This window comes from Eleginops maclovinus, chromosome 13 (genome assembly GCF_036324505.1).
Source record: "Eleginops maclovinus isolate JMC-PN-2008 ecotype Puerto Natales chromosome 13, JC_Emac_rtc_rv5, whole genome shotgun sequence".
In the NCBI taxonomy this organism is placed as follows: Eukaryota; Metazoa; Chordata; class Actinopteri; order Perciformes; family Eleginopidae; genus Eleginops; species Eleginops maclovinus.
The window spans coordinates 1,139,211-1,160,137 of record NC_086361.1 but is presented as its reverse complement, the minus strand read 5'-3'; the positions used below and the strand labels follow the sequence as shown (position 1 = coordinate 1,160,137).

Below are 20,927 nucleotides of genomic sequence, written 5' to 3'. Positions count from 1 at the left end.
CCCCCAGATGGGAACTTTGCAAGAGAGAACATCCGCGGGGTCAAAGATGACACGCAAATCCGTGAAGCGTTCCTTATTGCCATATTTGAATGATTTCAAGGAGTTGAGTGAGGCTCACTTCGAAGGACAGAGTCACCGAACACACAAGCTATCACAAGGTTGCCTTTTAAATGTTTCTTCAACACAATAATCAGGGGATTGGACTTGATGCCAAAGAAGCCACAGGTGACAGCCATGGCCTGTGCTAGCACAGCCGTGGGAAAGGGTGTGGCCTAGGACGGTGAAAAGCAAATCGAGGCTCACCGCGAGCGTTTGGAATGGGACAGCTATCCCCCAGTCTGTTCCAGAGGAAGGGCTCCATAACTGCTCTGGTTTCTCTTCAAAGCGTATAAGTCTTTCGCCTTTTACGAAAGACTTCCGTGGAGAGAAACACCTACGAGTTCAACCTATTTTTGTTAGGCTTTGCGGTTTGGCTGAGCCTTCTGAGTTTGTGAAATTGGAAGAAAGGAGCAGTCAGTCACACTTGGGCCCTGAAAGCCACGCAGCGCTCGGGATAAAGGCGCATTTATTGAAAGACATGCCGTAGGTTTCAATGAAGCACTTTGCCTTGCCTTGCCAAAGGTGCCGAACCAAGACCGGTGTAAACTGCGCAACGACTCTGGCTCCTGCAGCAAAGGGTGGGGGTCATTGCTTATCAGCCTTTTGGCTAAGATCAAGTGTAGTATCTGTTCTTATCAGTGTAATATCTGATATATCTTAATAGATTTTTTGCACAATGGATTATTGCAGCACCTCCGGGAACGGTGTGCCCTTCGCCTGCCTTGTGGAAAAAGAAACACTGACGCATCTCTGAACCACATTAGTTTTCGACCTAGGGCACAAACTGCAGCACATCAGCAGCGGGTGTTTTTTGGACTCAATGCTAACGGATTGAACTGCGTTAGCGCAGTTGCCTTGGCTTTGGAGCTTGGCACGCAGAGTGAGGCTCACTGCAAGGGACAGAGATATTTAGAGCCCAAAGACAGGACACACTCTGGGATGACGTTGGCACCAGAAGCTTTTTCCCAGATCAATGAAGCCACCTACCACATAAGCTATCACAAGGTTGTTTTTACATTTTTGAAAACACAATTATCAGGGAGAGCGCGAACGCATTCCCCCACTACCAGAAATTATGCAGTCGAGACTCCCACATTTGGGGAATTCGCAGGAGTCGGCACAGCCGGCGTGCAATGGCCCAGCCTCGCCCTGCTTGAACCAGTTTTTTTATTTTCAATTTGTAGACGCTTTTATTGGTTTCACACAAAAATAAATTACAAGCAAAAAAAACATACATTTCATTTTTCCTGTTTTAAAAAAAACAATACAATTATACCCCTATTACATCAAAATATACATATTTTTTTCCTCAGCAACAATGAGTTTTTAAAGTGCATCCATTAGTTCTTTTTTAACCACTGTTCATCAATCTGTCACAAGCTCTTAATTTCAGCATTGTTTAACTTCAGTCTGTCCCTGAGAATGTAATCACGAACCATTGTGAGGCCAACCCTTATCACTGAGTTTGTGGACATCTGGCATTTTTTAAAGGCGGTTAAATTACGACATCTCCAAATTCCTTCTTTTAAGCTGTTAATTGCAGCCCACCATATTTGATGTTTTTCAGTGTCTTTAGGGTATCCCGCTGCTACCCGGGACTGCGAGGCCATGAATTAAAGGATCCTGTCTTATCCCACAAGCCAGTGGTTCTATAGCAAGAATGAATAAAATCGCAGATAATGGGCAACCTTGTCGAACCCCTGACAAAACGTTAAACGTTTCTGTGGTGTGACCATTTACAATTACTCCACTTGAGCATTCTGTGTACATCAAGTCTATCCAGGCAATGTGACCCAAAACCAAAACGAATCCAAACTTCTTTAAGGTAATGATGGTTTATCCTATCAAAGGCTTTTTCTAGATCCAGGCCAGAGATGCACAGTGGCAACTTACGGTCCATAGCATATAAGTAGGAGTCTCGTATTAAAGCAAGGCTGTCGTTCATGGATCGTCCTGGTATTGCACATGTCTGCTCAACTCCTACCATTTCCTCTACCACGTCCTGTAGTCGAAAAAATAACGCTTTTGCTAAAATCTTTCTGTCGACCACAAGTAGTGTAAGGGGACGCCAGTTTTTTATTTCCTTTTTGTCCCCTTTTTTAAACAACAGGGAGATTGTGCCTTCTCTCAGGGATGATGGTAACTTACCCATGAGGAGGCTCTCATTATACATTTTCAATAGGAGGACCTTCAATTCTGTTCAAAAGGTTTGGTAAAATTCTTTTGGCAACCCATCGGCCCATGGGGCCTTGTTTTTCTGCATGCCTCAATTGCTCTGGTCAATTCATTTAAGGTTAACTTACTTTCTAGTATAACTCCATGGTCATCAACACCCCTTTCCACTTTCGATAGTAGATTAATCAAAGCTGCTTGGTCTATATCCTCGCTTTTGTAAAGGTCTGAATAAAAACTGTGAACGCTAGCGAGTATGTTATTTATATCTGTATGTTCTTTCCCATTTGTATCTTTTAGTGCATCCATACTATTTCTAGGCTGGACTAGTTTTTGAAGTATCTTGAGCATTTTTCATTATTTTCCATATGATGGACTCTGCTACATGTAAGTAACCCGCGACTTGCCTCTGTAGTAAGGTTTGACATGTCTCTCTTTAGCCTTGCTATATCCTCTGCTACATTTAAACCTGCATAAAACATTGTGTAAAGTCGCTGTAGTTTTGCTTGTTGGATTTTAAAATGATAACGTTGATTTTAGCTCCACCCAAAATCAACTCCCTTCCACATAAAAGAGTCACTTCTAGGGCATCTTCCTCAATTTCTTTTTCTTTGATTTTATAGCCTTTTCTTTATTGAGATAGATGTCTTTAATTGAAGCAGCAGAAGAGAAGGCAACTACATCCTCAGTCTCAAGAAGGGGGTTTGGGGAGGAAATTGGCCAGTTAGTCATAGGAGAGACAGGGGTGTGGGAAGGGGAGGGTTCACCTGATTGTGGTGATTCCTGGAGGCGTTTCCTTGAGGGCGAACCTGTTGCGTCTTGGACCGTAGGGATGGCGTACAGTGCTGTCAGAAGGGCACTTGCCTGTTCTGTTTCCGGGGGGTCTTCCCCGAGTGCTTTCTTCCCTTGGGGTGAAGGTGGGATTATGCTTGCCATTACGGCCTCTAGCATATTTCCAGCGTCTTGTATGGTCACTGGTTTCCCCTCTTTTCTGGGACTGGGGTGGTAGTTGGGCCATGGATCTGTCTGCTGGACTGTAGCATTTCAGGGGTTCGACAAGGTTGCCCATTATCTGCGATTTTATTCATTCTTGCTATAGGACCACTGGCTTGTGGGATTAATTCATGGCCTTGCAGTCCCAGGTAGCAGCGGGATAGAAGCAACCGTGTCCTTGTACATGGACGATGTCACAATCTTGGGCAGCGAAAACAAGTCAGTTGTTAAAGCTCTACAGTGGTGTGAACGTTTTGCTCTTGCATCAGGCGCTAAGATTATATACGACGGAGATTCTTGCATCACTGACTCATCTAGCAGCCACACTGCCTGTACCAAGAGCCTTTCAAACAAGCTTGAGAAGATCCATTTTTCAGTTTATCTGGTGTTCTCATCAGGAATATTTAAAAAGAGAGATAATGTATAAACCATTAGAAGAAGGAGGGAAGGCAGTTCCAGAGTTGGGGGTCAAACTGTAAGCCCTATTTTTAACACCCATTCTGAATGCTGTGTTAAATGAAAAGAACAATAGCCTCTGGACATATTTTGCTAAATTTTGGGTGGGCCAAACAATTATTTCTGGTATGGGCAAAAGAGCCCCTCTGGACACCCCCCATGCAGAAACTAGGCCAGCATTGTATGGCAGAGCTGTGAACCTTTTTAGAAAGCCAACTTTGATACATCTTTGGTAGGCTTCATGAAAAGGAATATTGTGGAAAAAAACCTCTCACCCCTGACATCAAGCCTATCACCAATAGGGATATTAACAGAAAACCAGTGCATGCAAGTATGGAAAAATGTTAACTCACCATTCCTTTTTAACAACTATAAAGATTTGGCTTGGAAAACCGCAGATATTTGTCTCCCTAGGAAGGCATTCCTGTATGGGAGAAGATGTTCACGGAGTCCAAAATGCCCAATATTAAAGTGTCAATTGGAAGAAAATATCGCCCACCTATTCTGGTACTGTTCCTTCGCGAAAAGTGTGTGGCAGACACTAAGGCCATGGTTGAGTGCTCTTTATAGGGGACCCAATGAGAAAGATATACTGTATGGGGATTTAAACCCCAAAGACACTGAAAAACATCAAATATGGTGGGCTGCAATTAAAAGCTTAAAAGAAGGAATTTGGAGATGTCGTAATTTAACCGCCTTTAAAAAATGCCAGATGTCCACAAACTCAGTGATAAGGGTTGGCCTCACAATGGTTCGTGATTACATTCTCAGGGACAGACTGAAGTTAAACAATGCTGAAATTAAAAGCTTGTGGAAGATTGATGAACAGTGGTTTAAAAAAGAACTGATGGATGCACTTTAAAAACTCATTGTTGCTGAGGAAAAAAATATGTATATTTTGATGTAATAGGGGTATAATTGTATTGTTTTTTTTAAAACAGGAAAAATGAAATGTATGTTTTTTTTGCTTGTAATTTATTTTTGTGTGAAACCAATAAAAGCGTCTACAAATTGAAAATTGAAAAAATTGGTTCAAGTAGGGCGAGGCTGGACCATTGCACGCCGCCTGTGCTGACCCCTGCGAATTCCCCAAATGTGGGAATCTCGACTGCATAATTTCTGGTAGTGGGGGACTGCGTTCGCGCTCTCCCCTGATAATTGTGTTTTAAAAAATGTAAAGACAACCTTGTGATAGCTTATGTGGTAGGTGGCTTCTTTGATCCGGGAAAAAACCAACGTCATCCCAGAGCGTGTCCTGTCTTTGGGCTCTAAATATCTCTGTCCCTTGCAGTGAGCCTCACTCTGCGTGCCAAGCTCCAAAGCCAAGGCAACTGCGCTAGCGCAGTTCAATCCGTCAGCATTGAGTCCAAAAAACACCCGCTGCTGATGTGCTGCAGTTTGTGCCCTAGGTCGAAAACTAATGTGGTTCAGAGATGCGTCAGTGTTTCTTTTTCCACAAGGCAGGCGAAGGGCACACCGTTCCCGGAGGTGCTGCAATAATCCATTGTGCAAAAAATCCATTTAAGATATATCAGATACTACACTTGATCTTAGCCAAAAGGCCGAGAAGCAATGACCCCCACCCTTTGCTGCAGGAGCCAGAGTCGTTGCGCAGTTACACCGGTCTTGGTTCGGCACCTTTGGCAGGCAAGGCAAAGTGCTTCACTGAAACCTAAGGCATGTCTTTCAATAAATGCGCCTTTATCCCGAGCGCTGCCTGACTTTCAGGGCCCCAAGTGTGACTGACTGCTCCTTTCTTCCAATTTTTTACAAACCAAGGGAAAGGGTCAGCCCAAACGGCCCCAAAAACCCCCAAAAAAATGGGTTTTAACTCGTTTGGTTGGGTTTCCCCTCCCCAAAGGAAGGGTTTTTTTTTTTTAGGGTTTTTTTAAAAGGCGGGGGGAAAGGGATTTTAGTTTTTGTTTTTTTTATTTTTGGGGAAAACCCAAAAACAGTTTAAAGGGAAAGCCCTTTCGCTGGAAAAGGGCAGGGGGCTAGCGTCCCTTCCCCAAAAGCTCGGGTGAGCCTTTAATTGGCTTTTTTCCCCTCCTAGGCCCCCCCCCCTTTTTCCCCCGGGTTGTAGCACGGGCCATGGCTTTTCACCTGTGGTTTTTTGGGATCAAGTCGACCAATTGGGACTGTGCAATTTAAATTTTGGGTCGATCCCTGTTGATTAAAAATTGACAAATTCATGTAAAAACCTTGTGATATTGAGTGTCTGTTACCGGTCCAACTCCTCTTGGGCAAGTACCTAGAACCGTGAACTGCTTTTGGCTCCAAAATTTCCCAGGCAGGACCTCTGGTCCAAACTACAATGCAGGAATGCTAGCAACAATGCCGTGAGATGTCCATTTCACAAACCGTGCGAAAGCATGTTCCCAGTTGAAAAAATTGTAGAAGATCATTTCTTTCCAAGAGCAGGTCACCATCGAGGTGCTGCAAACCTGCAAGCATTTGACATTTACAAGACTTGCACTCTTAGCAAGCCAAAGCACACACAGTTTCTCCATGCGATTTCCAGGCAGACTTAGTCCAAATGGAAGCTTCAAATTTCCGAACCAAGGCTAGTTCAATAAGCGCTTTCCAACGGTACTCAGGGCCCATTTACTGAGGCTTTTCATTCCAAACAGTGCATGCAAAACTCCTAGTGTTGCTTGGCTTTATACATGGGTCTTTGTAAAAGCAAGCTTTGCTTTTGAGAACCACTTTGGCTTTTGAAAGGGCAGCTGTCCCTCAACTCTCGACCTCATTGCTTTTCCTAGGCAAAACCTTCAGATGCTGCACGCTGGTCACTGTGCTCTTGCATCATCAACCTGTTTATTGAGAAAATCAAGCACCCTCAGTGATTTTGTCTCGCCTGGACCTGACTCGTCAAAGCCAAAGAATTAGTTAATAAAAGCAACCCGTGACATTGGCTTTCTATTCACATAAACTAATCTCAGTCACTAGGATTACAACTGCATGACAGCCAGGGCGTAAGCTTGTTTCAATCATTAAATGTAAGTAAATGCAAAAGCCGAAGGTATTCTGGACGGAAACTGTAAACGATCAAACCTTCTTAATTTAAGGAAAGACTTAAATTGCTTCAGGTGGAATGAGGACGAAGACAAAGTGGTGAAAGAAAAGTGTTTAACATAAGAGTAGGTTTCTTTGAGGAAAGTGGGTATTTACTAGAAAGTAAAGGGAGATTGAAAGTGAAAGGAGAGGTTTTATTGTGGAAAATGAATTATGAATGGTAATAAAGAGGGAAGCATTATAGGTAAATTTAACTACAAGTTTGAATGCGGTGTTTAATACAGGAGTAAGGGGGTAATAGGTAGGTGCAATTGAAAGAAGATAAAGTTGGTTAGTTTTGAAGGAAATGGGAAAGTTATAGTTTAGTTGAAGGTAAGGGAAAAGCGTAATTAAATAAGGAGGGTAGTTTAACGAGGGGTTATTTTAGGTCGAAAATAATTAAAAGGATATTGAAGGATTTGAAGAAATTGTAAGAAAGTGTAGGTTCAATGTAAAACTTTGTATTTTAGTTGGTTTGTTTGTTTTTTCCAGACGGAAGTGTTCTTTTCCATTGGGGAAAAGTGTGGTTGGTAGAAATCGGTCGGGAATAAAGAACGGGTGAAGGGTATGCAGGAAGCTAAAGGAAAAGGCTGCTTGAATGAAGTCTGAAACTGTTGGCAAGTGCAATGGTTGCTTTGTCTTGTGAAGTGCCTCAATGATTTTGAACTAGTAATGTCATGGTACAGTCTTGCAAACAACTATGTCTAAAGTCGTATCATCTGCCATTGAACGACACTTTCAAGCGTTGCTGCTCGGGAATTGCTGACAACGTCAACGGCCTTGCTCTGATTGTGATCCTTTGGAAAAAACCCGCTGTGGTAAACATCCCCGGGGAATAAGCAGTCTCTCCTACAAGGAGTCCTTTCGGATGCTGCAATGCATGGAAAAAGCCCTGGAGTAGCCTTGGGCATGGCGCTGTCCTAGCTCATGTCTGTTTTAGTCTTTTTGCTTTATACGCCTTGAGTTTCAAGAGGCTCGTCATTCGAGCTGGTAACCCCGCATGTCGCATGTGTCACAACTGGATTACCACTCTGTTCGCCAAGGGGATCGCAATCCCAAGTGTGGAATCCGCTCAATCTGGTGTGGGAATCGTGCTCTCCTCATCAAATTGTTCAATGTTAAATCAACTTGTGTGTATGGTTCGGCTTCTTGACCGAAAAATTGTTCAAAACTTCACTAGTGGTCTGCTTTATCTAACTCTTCCTTCAGGCCATCTCTCCGCGTTCAACCAGGCTAAATACTGCCTTCAAAGTGCATGGTCCAACACAACTGAATGCGTAGCTAGTTCGAACGTAATGTCAAGACACGTCTTTTTCAGCAGGAGGCACCGTCCGAAATGGAATCTCATGCTAAAATTTTCTTCCAACCACTGATGTGCCACGGCGATAGCATGCCCACTTTGCTTGAGCCAAACTTTAGAATACAGTTACACTTTGACATGGCGAAAGGCAAAGTGCCCTCCTGACCTTGAGCTATCAATGCGCTTATACGTGGTGCTTTCAGGCCAAGTGATGCTCCTATCAATACAAATCTTTCAAGAAAGCCTACCCAAACCCAATGTGAACTTGCAGGGTCCCAGGATTTTAGTAAGTCTCAATTAACACTTGAAGAACCAGACTGGAATCCTGGAAAAGCGAGCTGTGTGCCATCTCCAATTAGTAAAGGCAATAGGTTTACGTCTGGAAACCATTACAGTGGAGACGCATGGAAGACGAGGCTGTTGTCACAAGCGATCCTGATAATTGGTTGTAGACTAAGGCAACCTTTCAGTGTGTAGGGGCTTGGCTGCATGGAGCTCATTTGCAGAGCCAACGTGATTATGTGAAAAACTGAAAGCACTTGACGTTTGTTTCTCGAAAGTTCCTAAAGCTTGAAAATCTTAATTGAAAGGGCTCATGAATTTTATGATGAAAGGCATGTAACTTCTGGCGTTGAATTGTTTATAGTACGAAAATGAAAATACCTAATGGAGTATGGAGATTGAAGCACGTTTCGGGAGAGAGCTTACGTAAATGTAGTATAATGGTTAAGCTTCATGGTGAACCACTGGAGAGCTTGTAGTTGAAAGGATTATGAAGTAGAAAGCTAGTACGTTTCATATACAATGTCATGTAACTGGAAAAGTAGAAGGAACAAAGAGGATAAGAAGATCTTTATCTGCAGGAATGCTTTGATATAAACTCAGTCACATTTACCTTAAACTTGAATAAAGTTCCAAGATTAAAAGCTTTGTCTGAGTAGGATGCTGGGAACGACAATGGCAACGTATCGTGACAGTTATAAGAAAGTAGAAGGTTTAGAATTGTAAGTGTAAGGGATTTTATCAAGGGTGGTAGTAAGGGAATAGCCTTAGATAAAAGGGTGGGATCATTATGGAATGAAAGTTCAGTTATAAGGTAAAGGAAGTAGGCAGTAATTGATAAGGAGATTGAAGAAGCTGAGGATTATTGGGTCAAAAGCTTGCTGTTAATGAAGTTTATTTCAAAGAAGAAGTTAGGTTGTGTGGGATTGTGGTGTATAAAACTTGTTAGCGAAGAATGATCTTGGTTAGGTGGGGGGTTAGTAAATGGAAAAAGGTGTGTTTAACTAAGAAGGAAACTGAAAATGTCCAAAGTTGATGGTTTAAAAGTTGCAGCTGTTGAGTTTCTTCAATTTAGCAGCAGGAGTGTCTGACTCAGAACTTGGCAAAACATTGTTGAAGTCCTTTCATACTTGAATTTCCTTCAATGTTGCCAGGCGGAGAATGCTTTGTCGGATCAGGTGAGTTTTGGAAACTTTTGTCAAAGCAAAAGCCTGGCATGTATAAACTTTCCCGGTGCCGGTTTGGGCAAGAGATCTTCCTTATGATGCTGCCCTAGTGAAAAAGGTGGCGTGGTATACTCTGCGGGAGGAACGCTCGGTCTGAAGAGTATCACTATTATAAGGAATCATGGAATTAGAAAGGGTGGCTAGTGGTAGGGCTTCAGCAAGCGACCCTCCGGGTCCGTGAAAGCTCCTGGTTCGCATTCATGTGGAGTCCGCTCATTTCTGTAGGGGAAGGTGCTTCCGATATGTTTCAAATGTAAAAACACTGACTATTGGAGTGTTCTACGAAAAGTTCTGAACGTCTAAGGTGTTGTCTGGAATGTTGAGTTACTGCAAGCAAAGAGAAATGTTTTCTAGTACAAAACTGTGCCATGTCTAGAAATTGTCGGGGGTTTTTCAAGGCGCGAGAATGAGTGTGATACTTGAAATCATTTTTATTCATTTTTCCAAAGGCGGAAGAACCCCCTTGTGGGACAGTGTGCATAAGTCTGTTGGATGAAGAGAAGTGTTCACTGACAGCAGTCTTCATAAGCTTAAGCGCTCGTTGGGCCCAGTGTGAGATGTCTTTCAACCACAGAGCCAAACTCAAAAATTGACGAGGGTCCTCCAGCTGTAGGAACTTACGCTAGAACCAGCTTATGGACCTTTCTGGAAAGGGCTGTGTAAACTCGGAGCCGTTTTCACGAGGACTCTTCTAGTTGCACTTGCTCTGAAGATCCTGATTTGTTGAAACATTAAGCACTGTGAAGCTTGTTGTTGTATCTGCTGTACCCCTGCGCTCATGTTTAGTGACACAGCAGGGCCACGTTGCTGTCTCCGACACTGCTCTGACCCAGCCAACTCATACTTACCTGGCAGGGGAGATACCATGATCACCAAGGTGATTCACCCAGGGCGAGGCTGGGGCATTGCACGCCGGCTGTGCTGACCCCTGCGAATTCCCCAAATGTGGGAGTCTCGACTGCATAATTTCTGGTAGTGGGGGAATGCGTTCGCGCTCTCCCCTGATAATTGTGTTTTCAAAAATGTAAAAACAACCTTGTGATAGCTTATGTGGTAGGTGGCTTCTTTGATCCGGCAAAAAGCTTCTGGTGCCAACGTCATCCCAGAGCGTGTCCTGTCTTTGGGCTCTAAATATCTCTGTCCCTTGCAGTGAGCCTCACTCTGCGTGCCAAGCTCCAAAGCCAAGGCAAATGCGCTACCGCAGTTCAATCCGTTAGCATTGAGTCCAAAAAACACCCGCTGCTGATGTGCTGCAGTTTGTGCCCTAGGTCGAAAACTAATGTGGTTCAGAGATGCGTCAGTGTTTCTTTTTCCACAAGGCAGGCGAAGGGCACACCGTTCCCGGAGGTGCTGCAATAATCCATTGTGCAAAAAATCCATTTAAGATATATCAGATACTACACTTGATTTTAGCCAAAAGGCCGAGAAGCAATGACCCCCACCCTTTGCTGCAGGAGCCAGAGTCGTTGCGCAGTTACACCGGTCTTGGTTCGGCACCTTTGGCAAGGCAAGGCAAAGTGCTTCACTGAAACCTAAGGCATGTCTTTCAATAAATGCGCCTTTATCCCGAGCGCTGCGTGACTTTCAGGGCCCAAGTGTGACTGACTGCTCCTTTCTTCCAATTTCACAAACTCAGAAGGCTCAGCCAAACGGCAAAACCTCACAAAAATAGGTTGAACTCGTAGGTGTTCCTCTCCACGGAAGTCTTTAGTAAAAGGCGAAAGACTTATACGCTTTGAAGAGAAACCAGAGCAGTTATGGAGCCCTTTCGCTGGAAAAGACAGGAGGCTAGCTGTCCCAGTCCAAACGCTCGCGCTGAGCCTCAATTGGCTTTTCACCGTCCTAGGCCACACCCTTTCCCACGGCTGTGCTAGCACGGGCCATGGCTGTCACCTGTGGCTTCTTTGGCATCAAGTCCAATCCCCTGATTATTGTGTTGAAGAAACATTTAAAAGGCAACCTTGTGATAGCTTGTGTGTTCGGTGACTCTGTCCCTCGCAGTGAGCCTCACTCTGCGTGCCAGGCTCCAACGTGAACTTTTACTGCTGAAAACAGCTGCAATACCGCCAGTGGCCACGTTGGCCTTGTCTCTCCTAAGTACACATAAAAACTTGGAAAATCATTCAAATATGGCAATAAGGAACGCTTCACGAATTTGCGTGTCATCCTTGCGCAGGGGCCATGCTAATCTTCTCTGTATCGTTCCAATTTTATTATATGTGTTACCGAAATAACACAATATGACCCTGCACCTGGGGGGTATTGGTAGGTCTCTGAGCAAGAGCAACCTTGTGTTACGGTAGCAGAACGCTTACAGCTAAAAAGGAGCAAGACACGGCTTCAAATTGCTTTCAATGGGCGGAAAACTGCAGACAGAAGCTCTGTCAAGAAACAAAGCAGGAGTAGAAGAAGAAAACGTGAAGGATACAGCTGAAGCGTTATGTCTTTTTTCATGTTGTAGCAGAGCTGCAGCTTCATTATTTTCAACCTAGTAGAAAGGCTAGAAGGGAAGGCATTAGAAGGGAATAGGAAGAGGTCTTTATTCTGCATGTGTGAAATCTGCCTGGAATGGAATACACTGAAACACATACAGACACAACATATTTACACGTTTACACTTTAACTAACAAAGTTCCTGAAAGCATTGTCAAGACATGTTTGTACATTGTAGTAAGGAGGGGGAAATGGGGTAGGATGGGAAGGTTAGGTTTAGGAAAGGATAAGAAAGGGTAGGTTAGTATGTGAATAAGGATAAATGGGAATATGTTTTAATCAAAAGGTAGGTTAAGGTAAGGGGCCAAAATAGCCTTAACTTACAATAAGGGAGGGTCATTTGAACACGGAGGGGGAGGTTACTTTTAGGGTACGAAAAGAATGGGTAGGGTAGTAAATTGGTAAGGATAAATTGGGATGAAATGTAAGCACATTAAGGCTTTCATGTGTCAATCAAAACCTTCTACTTTAGTTTTGAGATGCGTCAGTGTTTGTTTTTCCACAAGGCAGGGGAAGGTTAGGTGTAAGGTGGGAAAATGCTGGGTAGGGTAGTATATAAATAAGGATAACGCGGAATGAAAATGAATCCAAAGGGGTTAGGTATGAGGGTTATAAATAGGGAAAAACGGTGTGATCTTCATTTAACCATGCAAGGGAGAGTGCTAGAACGCTGAAACTTGGTCTGTCAAAAGTGCAATGGTTGAGAGCTTTGCCCTTGTCATTGATTGAAGTTGTCCTTCAATGATTTTGAGCAGGCACTGAGTAGCTTTGTCATGAGCATCACAGTGATGACTTTTTGCAAAACAACTTTTGTCAAAACGTCCGTATCATCTGACCATTGGAAACAGTGTACACTATTCCGAAGACCGGTTGCCGTGGCTCGGGGAATTGCTTATCCGAACGTGTTACCAACGGCCTCCTGGCTCTTGAGTGGATTGCTTTCTGCCTCTTTTGGTGAACAAAGGCCGGCTGTTGGTAAAAACACTCCCCGTCGGGGAATCGAACCCCGGTCTTCTGCGTGACAAGCAGAGATACTGTCCACTATACTAACGAGGATCGCTCTGGCACCAACTCTGACACGTGAAAAGAGGGTGGCGCTGAGGATGGCAAGCTCTGACAGGCAATGTCAGAGTCAGCCACTCGGGTCCCCGATGAGCGCTCAATGCTACTCTGATATATAAGTGTAATACATGTATGTGATTTATTTCAAACCTCATCTGTCTGTTAGGCTTTCAAGTGGTTGCTGGGCTGCGTTGACATGCTCAGAGGCAGGAACCGCTACGCAGTGTCCTATGTCGTCACAAGACTCCACTGGCTCTGACCCATCCAACTCATACTTACCTGGCAGGGGAGATACCATGATCACCAAGGTGATTCACCCAGGGCGAGGCTGGGGCATTGCACGCCGGCTGTGCTGACCCCTGCGAATTCCCCAAATGTGGGAGTCTCGACTGCATAATTTCTGGTAGTGGGGGAATGCGTTCGCGCTCTCCCCTGATAATTGTGTTTTCAAAAATGTAAAAACAACCTTGTGATAGCTTATGTGGTAGGTGGCTTCTTTGATCCGGAAAAAGCTTCTGGTGCCAACGTCATCCCAGAGCGTGTCCTGTCTTTGGGCTCTAAATATCTCTGTCCCTTGCAGTGAGCCTCACTCTGCGTGCCAAGCTCCAAAGCCAAGGCAAATGCGCTACCGCAGTTCAATCCGTTAGCATTGAGTCCAAAAAACACCCGCTGCTGATGTGCTGCAGTTTGTGCCCTAGGTCGAAAACTAATGTGGTTCAGAGATGCGTCAGTGTTTCTTTTTCCACAAGGCAGGCGAAGGGCACACCGTTCCCGGAGGTGCTGCAATAATCCATTGTGCAAAAAATCCATTTAAGATATATCAGATACTACACTTGATTTTAGCCAAAAGGCCGAGAAGCAATGACCCCCACCCTTTGCTGCAGGAGCCAGAGTCGTTGCGCAGTTACACCGGTCTTGGTTCGGCACCTTTGGCAAGGCAAGGCAAAGTGCTTCACTGAAACCTAAGGCATGTCTTTCAATAAATGCGCCTTTATCCCGAGCGCTGCGTGACTTTCAGGGCCCAAGTGTGACTGACTGCTCCTTTCTTCCAATTTCACAAACTCAGAAGGCTCAGCCAAACGGCAAAACCTCACAAAAATAGGTTGAACTCGTAGGTGTTCCTCTCCACGGAAGTCTTTAGTAAAAGGCGAAAGACTTATACGCTTTGAAGAGAAACCAGAGCAGTTATGGAGCCCTTTCGCTGGAAAAGACAGGAGGCTAGCTGTCCCAGTCCAAACGCTCGCGGTGAGCCTCAATTGGCTTTTCACCGTCCTAGGCCACACCCTTTCCCACGGCTGTGCTAGCACGGGCCATGGCTGTCACCTGTGGCTTCTTTGGCATCAAGTCCAATCCCCTGATTATTGTGTTGAAGAAACATTTAAAAGGCAACCTTGTGATAGCTTGTGTGTTCGGTGACTCTGTCCCTCGCAGTGAGCCTCACTCTGCGTGCCAGGCTCCAACGTGAACTTTTACTGCTGAAAACAGCTGCAATACCGCCAGTGGCCACGTTGGCCTTGTCTCTCCTAAGTACACATAAAAACTTGGAAAATCATTCAAATATGGCAATAAGGAACGCTTCACGAATTTGCGTGTCATCCTTGCGCAGGGGCCATGCTAATCTTCTCTGTATCGTTCCAATTTTATTATATGTGTTACCGAAATAACACAATATGACCCTGCACCTGGGGGGTATTGGTAGGTCTCTGAGCAAGAGCAACCTTGTGTTACGGTAGCAGAACGCTTACAGCTAAAAAGGAGCAAGACACGGCTTCAAATTGCTTTCAATGGGCGGAAAACTGCAGACAGAAGCTCTGTCAAGAAACAAAGCAGGAGTAGAAGAAGAAAACGTGAAGGATACAGCTGAAGCGTTATGTCTTTTTTCATGTTGTAGCAGAGCTGCAGCTTCATTATTTTCAACCTAGTAGAAAGGCTAGAAGGGAAGGCATTAGAAGGGAATAGGAAGAGGTCTTTATTCTGCATGTGTGAAATCTGCCTGGAATGGAATACACTGAAACACATACAGACACAACATATTTACACGTTTACACTTTAACTAACAAAGTTCCTGAAAGCATTGTCAAGACATGTTTGTACATTGTAGTAAGGAGGGGGAAATGGGGTAGGATGGGAAGGTTAGGTTTAGGAAAGGATAAGAAAGGGTAGGTTAGTATGTGAATAAGGATAAATGGGAATATGTTTTAATCAAAAGGTAGGTTAAGGTAAGGGGCCAAAATAGCCTTAACTTACAATAAGGGAGGGTCATTTGAACACGGAGGGGGAGGTTACTTTTAGGGTACGAAAAGAATGGGTAGGGTAGTAAATTGGTAAGGATAAATTGGGATGAAATGTAAGCACATTAAGGCTTTCATGTGTCAATCAAAACCTTCTACTTTAGTTTTGAGATGCGTCAGTGTTTGTTTTTCCACAAGGCAGGGGAAGGTTAGGTGTAAGGTGGGAAAATGCTGGGTAGGGTAGTATATAAATAAGGATAACGCGGAATGAAAATGAATCCAAAGGGGTTAGGTATGAGGGTTATAAATAGGGAAAAACGGTGTGATCTTCATTTAACCATGTTGTGTAGTTTTAAGCTTCTAATGATGATCAAACGTTTTCTTTGAACGGAACTTTACTTCCAAATGCACTATTACAGTATTACAAAGAAGTAGTATTTATTTAAACTAAGGCAGGTTGCGACTTGCGACTTCATCTCTGGAATCCTTCATACAACGAATACGCATTACACATTACTTCCTGTTCATCAAAATAAAGGTCTCACATTATCACATTCAAACTAATAATTTTACCATCAGGAAGTAACATTCTCCAAATATCTACTGTAAATAATGTAAATACTTTTCTCCTAACTGTTTTTAAACTAAACAATATAATCATGTCAATTTTACTATTGGATTCAAATAATAATTCACAACATTCCCGCCCAATGAACAATTGTTCATTACTATTCAGTCCACTTAATTAATCTCCAAAGGATATATCAGCTGAACAGGTCTTCTTAACACACTGCCCGTAGAAGTACGAACAGTACAGGAACGAATGAGTCCATCTCTTCCTGGAAACAGTTCTGTTATTCTGCCTATTTTCCAGGTCTGCCGGGGTGCATTGTCTTCTCCGATCAGGATGACATCTCCCACCTTCAGCACAGTGGGTGTAGGTGTCTCACACTTGTGAGCTGATTTCAAGTCCATCAAGTAGTCTTTTCGCCAGCTGTTCCAAAGGCTGGTCAAGAGTCTTTGCCGGTACTTCCATCTCCTTCCCATGTCCTCTCTGCTCACATTTGTCGCCTGAGATGGTGGAAGCATAGTCTTTGGGGGTAGAGAAGTTAGTCTTTTTCCAACCAGGAAATGAGCCGGTGTGAGTGGCTGGGGCTCTGAAACATCCTCATGTACATAAGAGAGGGGCCTGGAGTTCAGCACAGCCTCTACCTCGGCAAGCATGGTTGTAAGCTCCTCAAAACTTAATGAAGCTTTCCCCAGGATCTTCTTTAGGCATGTTTTAACAGATCTTACAAGTCTCTCCCAAAAGCCGCCCCACCATGCAGCTCTCTCAGCAATGAACTTCCAGGTGATCCCCTTATCAGTGAAAAACTCTGTGAGCTCTGATCCCCTGAATGACTTCCACAGTTCTTTGAGATCTTGGTCTGCTCTTTTGAATGTTTTGGCATTGTCCGAGTAAATAACTTTACACAGCCCTCGTCTTGCAATAAATCTCCTTAAAGCTAAAAGAAAGTTTTCAGTGGTCTGGTCTGTGACTAACTCCAAATGCACTGCCCTAGTGACAGCACAAGTGAAGAGTGCAATGTATGCCTTCTTAGGCTGTCCACTAGACTTTACATACAGTGGACCTGCAAAATCTATCCCAACTACTTCAAAAGGTGGGGATTCTGTGACTCTGTCTCTGGGTAATGGAGCTGTTATTTGCTGAGCTGGTTTCACCTTTAACCTCCTACAGATGTAACAATGTGACACCACCCGCTTCACTAGCTGTCTCCCCTTTAAAACCCAGTATCTTTCCCGCATTTGAACAAGAGTATCTCTTACCCCAGAATGCATCACTCTCTCATGGCATTGCTGAACTAGTAGCTCAGAGTATCTGTGATTCGTTGGTAGCACATATGGGTGTTGTTCTCTGTAACTAAAGTTAGAGTGCTGTAACCTGCCTCCTACACTGACAAGGCCATTTTTATCCAAGAATGGTTTCAAGTCTCTGATTTTCGAATCTCTCTTGATGTCTTGACCTGATGTCAGCTGACAAATTTCTTGGCTGAAGCTCTGCTCTTGTGTCATCTTCACCCAGTACACTTCTGCTGCAGTGAGCTCCTCAGAAGTTAGCTCTCCCTGCGTTTTCAGACTGGAGCGGGCATTAGCTATGAACCTTTTCACCCATGCAGTTATTCTTAACACTGTCTTTAACCTGCTGTACTTGTGTAAGTCTAACAGTGGTTCAACTTGTTCAGTGCTAGCGAGCTGTACTGCTGTCTGGAACTTGGATCTGAGCTCAGTGCTCACCTCATCCGCAACACGGTCCTCATCAATGTTCTCTGCCTCATCAGTTGGTGATAGTGACGGAGGGCCGCTCCACCACAGCCGGCTTTGGATGAGGTTCTCGACGCTCTGGCCTCTGGTGGGTAAATCAGCTGGATTGGTTTTACCCTGGCAGTGAGACCACTGTTCTGGATTGGTGAGACCTTGTATCTCAGTCACTCGGAAGTTGTCTGGGAGTGTCGGTTTGTCAGGTCGCCATGGTAACTCAACTTGGTAGCGGTCATCTTTGTGTGTCACAGTCTGTTCAAAGTTCTGTAGAGCGTCAGTTTCCACTGCACTCTGGGCCTTCTCATTAACAATGCCCAGTGACTCCACCTCCCAAAAGGCATGTAGCTGTTTTGAGATCTGTGTGTCCTCTTCTAGGCTGATGTGCATACAAGTAGCATCAGTTACACTGGATGTTGAAACTGGCCCCTGCAAAGCCCACCCGAAGCTGCTTTCTACGGCCACTAGTGATTCTGTTATTCTCTGGACTTTGCCTGACACCACTTTCCAGTAATAGTCTGCCCCTATGAGCATCGACAGTTCTGGGTCATCAGGGCCGTCCAGTGGAAAATCAGCAAGCTGCAGACCTTTTCTCCTGAGCTCCTCTTGGATGGGTTCCCTGGGGACCTTTATCACTGCCGAGCACACTTGAGGGGTTTCCACAGCTTCAATCTCAATCCTTTGCTGTGTGTTCCACACATTTTCCAGAGAGACCTTCACAATGTTACGCTGTGCCTTCACAGGAGCTGTAGATCCAAAGGTGTGTAGATGCAGCGTTTCTTGTCTTACCACTGGTAATCTTAAGGCTTTCACCACACCCTCATGAATGAAGCTTCTCTGGCTGCCTCCATCTAACAGACAGCGTACGATTTTTCTCCCTGCTGGGCCCTCTGTCCATGCTTTCACTGTCTGGAGCAACACTGTGTTCTGTGAATTAGCTTTCTGTTTCGCTGTGCTGGACACAGAGGACACAACAGCCTCTGTGCTGCCACTGTCCACATCTGCCTTTGCTTCACCTTGCTCACAAACTGACTGGTGATGTCTGCGACCACACAGAGGGCATGAAACACCTTTAACTTTGCAGAATTTTGCTATGTGTTTTGGGCCAAGGCACACGTAGCATCTTCCAAGCTTTCTTAATTTTTCTTTGCGAGTAGACACAGAATTCTCAGCACAATGTTCTGGTTTATGGTTAGCACTGTCACAATATATGCAGATCTGTGGTGCATTACTTGCTGTGTGCAACGCAGTAGCTGAGGGCACGTTCCATTTTTTAGGTTTGTTTTCATAAGGGGGTGCTGGCCTACTGAATGGTTTATTACTTGGTGGAATGTCTCTTTGAGTGTTACCTGGTCTGGTAAGCTGAAGTGCTCTCTCTCTGCTTTGGACCTCTTTTTGCAGGAACTGGATGAGCTCTGGCACCTTCCATTCGTCATTGGGGTCTGACTTGCGCGTGTAGACTAGTGCTATGTCTTCCGGCAGAAGCTGGAGCAGTACTGGACATAGCAGGCAGCCATATGTGTCACTGTGAACTCCCATGGACTCTAGACTGCGAATCTGTATTTCACATTCGTCGTACAGGTGCCTGAGTGCTGCAACATCTGATGACCTTTTCACAGGGGTTAAGCTCAGTAGTTTGGACATGTGTGCACTAATTACAATGTCTTTCCTTCCAAAACGATTGCGGAGCAATTCAACTGCAGCGTCATAATTGCTATCATTCAAAGTAAGCCCTGCAACAGCTCTTGCTGCTGCTCCAGTCAAATAGGATCTCAGATAGGTAAATTTCTCCCTCTTACACAGTGCATCATTCTCATGAATAGCCGTTTCATACTGAGACCAGAATTCTTGCCACTGGCTAATTTCTCCACTGTATTTCTCTATCACCAGCTTCGGTAGTTTAACAGTCTGTCTACTCACTGGTCTCACGGAGTTCGAACTTGCATTGCTCACCCGCACACTCACGTTATCACGTGCAGGCTGAATGAGCCTCGTGGCACGAGCCTTCAGCGTGGTAATGCGGTCCTGGTATTCCTGAGTACTAGCAATCTCCGTCTCAAGGTCGTCTGTCGACGTTTCATCTTCAATGCCTTTGTTTAAGTCCATTAAAATATCTTCCTTGGTCGACAATACTGACAGCATTTCACGAAGTTTATCACAGTCGGGCACCTCATTGATCACCTCCTCATCTAAGCGATTCAACAACTTCGTTGTAGATGTGCGTACCGTCTTTCTCTTCTTCTTCATCCGTTCAAAATGCTCGGCAATCTCTGCTGCCAATGTAGCTAGCGTTAGCTTCCAACTTCGACACAGTCAATTCAATCTTCAATTCCCTGGTTTCGACACCAAAATGTTGTGTAGTTTTAAGCTTCTAATGATGATCAAACGTTTTCTTTGAACGGAACTTTACTTCCAAATGCACTATTACAGTATTACAAAGAAGTAGTATTTATTTAAACTAAGGCAGGTTGCGACTTCATCTCTGGAATCCTTCATACAACGAATACGCATTACACATTACTTCCTGTTCATCAAAATAAAGGTCTCACATTATCACATTCAAACTAATAATTTTACCATCAGGAAGTAACATTCTCCAAATATCTACTGTAAATAATGTAAATACTTTTCTCCTAACTGTTTTTAAACTAAGCAATATAATCATGTCAATTTTACTATTGGATTCAAATAATAATTCACAACAAACCATGCAAGGGAGAGTGCTAGAACGCTGAAACTTGGTCTGTCAAAAGTGCAATGGTTGAGAGCTTTGCCCTTGTCATTGATTGAAGTTGTCCTTCAATGATTTTGAGCAGGCACTGAGTAGCTTTGTCATGAGCATCACAGTGATGACTTTTTGCAAAACAACTTTTGTCAAAACGTCCGTATCATCTGACCATTGGAAACAGTGTACACTATTCCGAAGACCGGTTGCCGTGGCTCGGGGAATTGCTTATCCGAACGTGTTACCAACGGCCTCCTGGCTCTTGAGTGGATTGCTTTCTGCCTCTTTTGGTGAACAAAGGCCGGCTGTTGGTAAAAACACTCCCCGTCGGGGAATCGAACCCCGGTCTTCTGCGTGACAAGCAGAGATACTGTCCACTATACTAACGAGGATCGCTCTGGCACCAACTCTGACACGTGAAAAGAGGGTGGCGCTGAGGATGGCAAGCTCTGACAGGCAATGTCAGAGTCAGCCACTCGGGTCCCCGATGAGCGCTCAATGCTACTCTGATATATAAG

The 20,927-nt window shown here is 44.4% G+C and overlaps 9 non-coding genes and 6 pseudogenes across 9 annotated transcripts; 5 read left to right on the top strand and 10 right to left on the bottom strand.

Annotated features, from left to right (window-relative positions):
• Positions 1 to 363: 363 nt before the first annotated feature.
• Positions 364 to 479, top strand: LOC134875547 (U5 spliceosomal RNA). The gene has a single exon (XR_010167214.1). It is a non-coding gene; the product is annotated as a U5 spliceosomal RNA (small nuclear RNA).
• Positions 480 to 686: 207 nt separating this feature from the next.
• Positions 687 to 797, top strand: LOC134875541 (U2 spliceosomal RNA; annotated as a pseudogene).
• Positions 798 to 1,134: 337 nt separating this feature from the next.
• LOC134875586 (U1 spliceosomal RNA) lies at positions 1,135 to 1,273 on the bottom strand (annotated as a pseudogene).
• A 3,418-nt stretch (positions 1,274 to 4,691) lies between these two features.
• Positions 4,692 to 4,874, top strand: LOC134875575 (U1 spliceosomal RNA; annotated as a pseudogene).
• A 332-nt stretch (positions 4,875 to 5,206) lies between these two features.
• LOC134875542 (U2 spliceosomal RNA) lies at positions 5,207 to 5,294 on the bottom strand (annotated as a pseudogene).
• Positions 5,295 to 10,422: 5,128 nt separating this feature from the next.
• LOC134875552 (U1 spliceosomal RNA) lies at positions 10,423 to 10,586 on the top strand. The gene has a single exon (XR_010167218.1). It is a non-coding gene; the product is annotated as a U1 spliceosomal RNA (small nuclear RNA).
• Positions 10,587 to 10,927: 341 nt separating this feature from the next.
• Positions 10,928 to 11,015, bottom strand: LOC134875544 (U2 spliceosomal RNA; annotated as a pseudogene).
• Positions 11,016 to 11,221: 206 nt separating this feature from the next.
• Positions 11,222 to 11,337, bottom strand: LOC134875546 (U5 spliceosomal RNA). Its single transcript, XR_010167213.1, has one exon. It is a non-coding gene; the product is annotated as a U5 spliceosomal RNA (small nuclear RNA).
• A 376-nt stretch (positions 11,338 to 11,713) lies between these two features.
• Positions 11,714 to 11,819, bottom strand: LOC134875549 (U6 spliceosomal RNA). The gene has a single exon (XR_010167216.1). It is a non-coding gene; the product is annotated as a U6 spliceosomal RNA (small nuclear RNA).
• A 1,240-nt stretch (positions 11,820 to 13,059) lies between these two features.
• Positions 13,060 to 13,131, bottom strand: trnad-guc (transfer RNA aspartic acid (anticodon GUC)). The gene has a single exon. It is a non-coding gene; the product is annotated as a tRNA-Asp (tRNA).
• Positions 13,132 to 13,408: 277 nt separating this feature from the next.
• LOC134875540 (U1 spliceosomal RNA) lies at positions 13,409 to 13,572 on the top strand. The gene has a single exon (XR_010167211.1). It is a non-coding gene; the product is annotated as a U1 spliceosomal RNA (small nuclear RNA).
• Positions 13,573 to 13,912: 340 nt separating this feature from the next.
• LOC134875543 (U2 spliceosomal RNA) lies at positions 13,913 to 14,000 on the bottom strand (annotated as a pseudogene).
• A 206-nt stretch (positions 14,001 to 14,206) lies between these two features.
• Positions 14,207 to 14,322, bottom strand: LOC134875545 (U5 spliceosomal RNA). The gene has a single exon (XR_010167212.1). It is a non-coding gene; the product is annotated as a U5 spliceosomal RNA (small nuclear RNA).
• A 376-nt stretch (positions 14,323 to 14,698) lies between these two features.
• LOC134875548 (U6 spliceosomal RNA) lies at positions 14,699 to 14,804 on the bottom strand. The gene has a single exon (XR_010167215.1). It is a non-coding gene; the product is annotated as a U6 spliceosomal RNA (small nuclear RNA).
• Positions 14,805 to 20,729: 5,925 nt separating this feature from the next.
• On the bottom strand, positions 20,730 to 20,801 carry trnad-guc (transfer RNA aspartic acid (anticodon GUC)). Its single transcript has one exon. It is a non-coding gene; the product is annotated as a tRNA-Asp (tRNA).
• Positions 20,802 to 20,927: the final 126 nt, after the last annotated feature.